General features: G+C 44.7%; 1 pseudogene; it reads left to right on the top strand.

Moving 5' to 3' along the window:
- Positions 1-201: 201 nt before the first annotated feature.
- On the top strand, positions 202-4743 carry LOC111143957 (annotated as a pseudogene).
- Positions 4744-5773: the final 1030 nt, after the last annotated feature.

A 5773-nucleotide genomic window follows, 5' to 3' on the forward strand; every position in this document is an offset into this window, starting at 1 on the left:
TGCCTACTTGTGATCTCTCTCTGTGTGTCAAATAAATAAATAAAATCGTAAAAAAAAAAAAAGGAATCACCCAGATGAGCCTAACCCATTGTCACTCCACAGAACTATGAGCTGTATAAATGGTTATTGTTTTAAGCCTTTATGTTTTGGGTGGTTGGTTAAACAACAAAAACATCTAAAATCACCAGCTAACTTGCTTGCATGACAATGGTGAGTTTTCTGTCCTCTTCCCTCTCTCTGCATCAGACTACAGGTTGACCACTCTATCTTACTTGAAACACTCTCTCTTTGGCTTCAGAACATCGCACTCTCCTTGAGTTAAAATGAGTTGTCTTTGATGAATGGATAAAAATATGTGATGTGTGGGGCACCTGGGTGTCTCAGTTGGTTAAGCCACTGCTTTCAGCTCAGGTCATGATCCCAGAGTCTCAGGATCGAGTCCTGCATCGGATTCCCAGCTCCGTGGGGAGTCTGCTTCTACCTCTGACCTTCTCCCCTCTCATGTTCTCTCTCTCTCTCAAATAAATAAATAAAATCTTTAAAAAAAAAAAGATGTGATGTATATACACAATGGAATATTATGCAGCCATCAAAAAACAAAATCTTGCCATTTGCAATAATGTAGATGGAACTGGAGGGTATTATGCTAAGTAAAAGTAAGTCAATCAGAGAAGGACAATTATCATATGATCTCACTGATATGTGGAATTTGAGAAACAAGACAGAGGATCATAGGGGAAAAGAGAAAAAAATGAAACAAGAAGAAACCGGAGAGGGAGATAAACCATAAGAGTCTCTTAATCTCAGGAAACAAACTGAGGGCATGGGAGGGATGTGGTGGCTGTGTGATGGACCCTGGGGAGTGTATGTGTTGTGGTGAGTGCTGTGAATTGTGTAAGACTAATGAATCACAGACCTGTATCCCTCAAACAAATAATACATTATATGTTAATAATAAAAAAAAGGATGGGACACCTGGGTGGCTCAGTCGGTTAAGCCACTGCCTTCAGCTCAGGTCATGATCCCAGGGTCCTGGGATCAAGTCCTGCATGGGGCCCCTTGCTCAGCGGGGAGCCTGCCTCTCCCCCTGCTTGTGCTTACTCTCTCTCTGACAAATAAATAAAATCTTTAAAAAACAAACAAACAAACAAACACACAAACAAATACGTAAAGGACAAGAAAAACTGCAGTAAGATACACATAACATGAAACTTACATTGTAATGATTTGTTTTTAATTTAAGTTTTAAAGTTTAAGTGTATGGTTCTGTGGCGTAACTAAGTCTATTCAAATTGTTGTGTGACCATCATCACTATCTGTCTCAAGCACTTTCTTGTCTCCCCAAACTGACACACTGCACCCATTAAACAGTCTCTCCATACCTTCCCAAACCTCCCTGCACCACCCTCGGCAATCACATTTCTCCTTTCTGTCTCTCTGAAAGTAAATACTCTAGGTTTCTCATAAAAGTAGAACCATAATACAGTATTTTGTAACTGGCTTCTTTCACAGAGCGTAATATTGCCAAGGTTCATCCACGTTGTAGTGTGTGTCAGAATTTTCCTCCTTTTAAAAGCCGAATAATAGGGGCTCCTAGGTTGGTTGGTTAACCTACCTAGTTAATCAACTAGGTTAGTTGGTTAAGTGTCTGGCTCTTAGTTTCAGCTCAGGTCATGACCTCAGGGTCTTGAGATCGAGCCCTGTGTCAGGCCCCACACTCAGCATGGACTCCGTTTGAGATTCTCTCCTTCCCTCTTTGCCCCTCCCCCTGCTCACTTAGGCTCACTCTCTAAAATAAAATAAATAAATAAAATCTTAAATAAATAAAAAAAGAAAGAAAGAAATGAGTTGTCCTTGCCCCATCTCAAGTCACCCCTCCACTTTACTCTCCTGGTGCTCTTCACTGGCTGCTTTTTCTTAATTTCATAATGGCTTCTTTGCTGATGAACCTCTAAACTATGAGAGGTTCAGTCTTAAAACTTCTTTTAGTTCCTCTTAATGTGTACTCCTGGATAATATCATCCAGTCACATGATCCTAAGTATCTGTTATATCCTGATGACACTCAAATCTATATCACTATCCCTGATACTGCCTTTGAATTCCATACCAAAGGTATGGCTTCCTACTTGACATATTGTTTTGATGTCTAATGGGTTCTTTCTTTCTCTTTGTTTTTTTTTCATTTAAATTCATTTAGCCAATATATAACACATCATTAGTTTTTGATGTTGTGTTCATGATTCATTAGTTGTGTAGAAATAACATTCAGTGCTTTCAAAGATAATGTGGCAGAAACAGGATTCTCATTCCCCACCTTCATGATTCTATACAAAAATTGGTTCTCCTTGTGTCTTGACCATCCATCAAATCTATTTGATTTAAATTCCTTTCTGAACCCTCCGTTTTACTTATCTCTATCCATTCCCATTCACATCAGCAAATGCAGTTGGCTGTGTCTCAGCAATATGGTAATATCTGAAATATAGCAGATAGTAGGATAGGAGAAACTGGACCTTACACACATTGCTCTTGGGAATGTAAAATGGAATGGCTGATGTGGAAAGAGTTTGTTGGTTTCTCAAGAGCTAAATATAGAGTTACCATAAGACCCAGCAAATCCACTCTTAAGTATATATCCAAGAAAACTGAAAACATAAATAAAAACAACTACAAAAATTTCATTGTAGAGTAATAGCCAAAAAAAGTGGAACTAACCCAAATGGGTGAATTGTTAATCAAACCGTGGTACATCTACTATTCAGCAGTAAAAAGGAACCGACTACTGATACATGCAACAAATTGTATGGGTCTCAAAGTAGAGTGCAGACCTGAAAGTGATGGGACAATTGAGCTCCTAACTATGGGGAATTTAGGGGATTGCTGACCTGAGGGTATTTGAACCATCTATATCCAAGGCATGGGAATTGGATGTCGTATAAGAGAGAGCCACCCAAAGTTGCAGGCAGGGGAAGGTGGATTTCCACAGTTAACTGAGGATGCAAGTCCTATATCTAGGATCTCTGGGCAAGTCAGTAGTGTGTGGTGGACTTGCCACACAATTCTATGGAGAAGACTTACTGATATTTTTCCCTTGTAAACTCTAATTACAGAAGAATGAAATCATTAAGAAGGACCCAGATGAAACCACAGTGATGAAAGAAAAAGAAAAAGAGAAAGGGAAAGAGAAAGAAAAAGAAAAAGGGAAAGGGAAAGGGAAAGAGAAAAAGAAAGAGAAAGAGAGAAAGAAGAGTCTCTACTTCCAACTCCACCCCCCCACCAAAGGCAGGTCAATGGAGGCCCTCAAAGTTAAGGGTCACTCTTATTTTCAAGGAGTGTTGGGTTATCTTCTCTGTGCCCCATAGCATGGCATGATCCTGGAATCTGTCACCTAGACCAGGTTCCATTTGTGAGTACAAGGTTGGGCTTTGAGTGATTCCTCAAGAACAATAAGCATAAGCCAGAATGTCCCAGGCCAATCGGGATGAATGGTTGCCCTACCCAGAGCCGGAATGGATAGGGCAAACATTCATCCTGATTGGCTTGGGACATTCTGCTTTATCCTTGGTTATCCTCTCCTCCGAGTTCCTTCTTGGTCGGAGAAAGGTGGGTGACTGAGGCACAGAGACTTGGTAGAAAGGAGGGGAACCCCTGACAAGTGGGACTCAGACCCTGCCAAGCTGGGGAGTGGGGCAGTGAGGCTGTGTTTGGAGAAGGCATTGCCACATGCAGGGGAAGCCGAGTATAGAACTGTGTGGGAGTGTGCGTGTACACGTGTGCACGTATGCGTGCTAACTGACGTTTAAGATGTGAGAACCCCACAAAGTGAAAGTGAGAGATAAATGAGAAGGACTCCACACTGCATGGAGCAGGGAAACTTGTAATTCTGTGACTTGATGGAGAGACACAGCAGGTTGTGGGTTGAGCTGGATGGAGTCAGGCATGAATGCAAACAAAGGCTGCCACTTCTCCAGCCACCTCGGTGGGGTGGAGGGGAAGGAATATGCAGCCCAGGTAGGTGGCCAGGCCCAGGCCCAGGTGGAACGTGGTGCATGGCGTGCTTCTTCCAGACAGACCAACCAGGATAGCTAGTGCCAGAATGCTCCATTCTACAGTTCAGGAGCCTGAGCCTCGGGGTGCAATCTGAGGTCCATTAAGAGAGAGGCGCAGAGACCAGACACCTATCTGGTCTACTGGCTCTCTGCCCAGTGCTCCTGAACTTCTGAGCGAGCCCTGCTTGGCATGCCCTGGAGCTAAGGTAGGTGGGGAATGTTCCCTGAGGATCCCTTGTTTATCTTTGCCACCTCTCTCCCCAAAGAAAAGGAAGCACCCTGACCGAGAGCAGAAAGCCATAAAGATCCAGGCGTGGTGGCGGGGCACCCTGGTGCGCAGGACCTTGCTGCACGCGGCCCTCAGAGCATGTGTCATTCAGCACTGGTGGAAGCTGATGCTGGCAAAGCTGCTGGAGGACAAATGACGAATGGCCCTAGAGTCTTATACACAGCAAGAAAGGGCAGTGGTCCAGCTGCTGTCCTTGGTCCACATGTGGTGCATATACCTTCGTTACTGCAATTTTCTCCACACTGTCTGCATCATCCAGATCTACTCACGCTGGCATAACTGCCATTCCTGTGGCTTTTTCCAGGACACCTACAACCTCACGGCATCCCATCTGGGTCTTGAACTCGAGATCTCTCTGGGGTCACAGATGTGTCGGATTACTGACTGCATCCTTTTCCCATAAAGAACTGATCAGGTCTGCTCCAACTCTGCGTCAACGGGTCTCTTTCAGGCCAGCCCCAGGAGGTCCATGTGTCAGCAGAGGGTCAGGGAAAATGGCTGCAGAGACTAGGCCTGGCACAGTCTGCTCCAAGGATGTGGCTGTGTTCCTCTGGGGTCCCTGGTGGAAAAGGATTCTGAGCCTCTGGTGCTAGAGGGTGGGGCCTGGAACCCATGAGCCTCCCCATCTGCCACAGGGAGGAGAGTTGGGGTCACAGGGCCACCCACTCAGCCAACTCCAGGGAGACTCCTTCACAGTGTGGTCCATGCACATGGTGCCCCCTGTGGCTGTGCCCCACGGAGGGTTCTTCATTCTTCACTGTCTTCCCATCACATTTAGAACAAGTCCAAAAGCCCTCCTGGGGTTTCCATAAGCCTACATGGTCCCAGCCTGGCCATGTTACCCTCTCTATGTCCTCCTCCTGGCCACCTGCTCTTCAGATCACCCCCCGCACCTCCACATTCCCATCTCAGCACTTTGCATTTGCTGCCTCCTCTCCTTTGGTAGGCTTTCCAGGTGGAGCATCCCCTCCACTCATGTGTGTCTCTGCCCCATGCTCCCTCCTCAGGGAGACCTTCTTCAACCATCTTATTGAAATGACTTCCCCACCCTGTATTGTATGTTCTAGTACCTGACCCTGCTTTCCTGTTTTCAAAGTCCCCATTGCTACCCAAGCTTATCTTACATCATTTTTTGTTTTCTATTGCCCCCAGTTAGGGTGAGCTCCAGGAGAGCAAGACTCTGGGTTCAGAGCTACTCCCAGAACCTAGGTCAGTAGTTTTCTCTTCTTATCCCTCTCTCTCCCATATATATCTCCCAGATATATATATGTGTGTGGGTACACACACACACACACACACACACACACATATATATACATACATATATATATATATATATATATTAGCTATTCTACATATTCTACATATTAAGCCATTTTTGTCATCCTTAAAAAAAATCCCTTTTGGGGTTGGGAGAGACTGGCCCTCCCAGG

This window comes from Enhydra lutris, unplaced genomic scaffold (assembly GCF_002288905.1).
Source record: "Enhydra lutris kenyoni isolate GAN:26980312 unplaced genomic scaffold, ASM228890v2 scaffoldscaffold10, whole genome shotgun sequence".
Taxonomy (NCBI): Eukaryota; Metazoa; Chordata; class Mammalia; order Carnivora; family Mustelidae; genus Enhydra; species Enhydra lutris.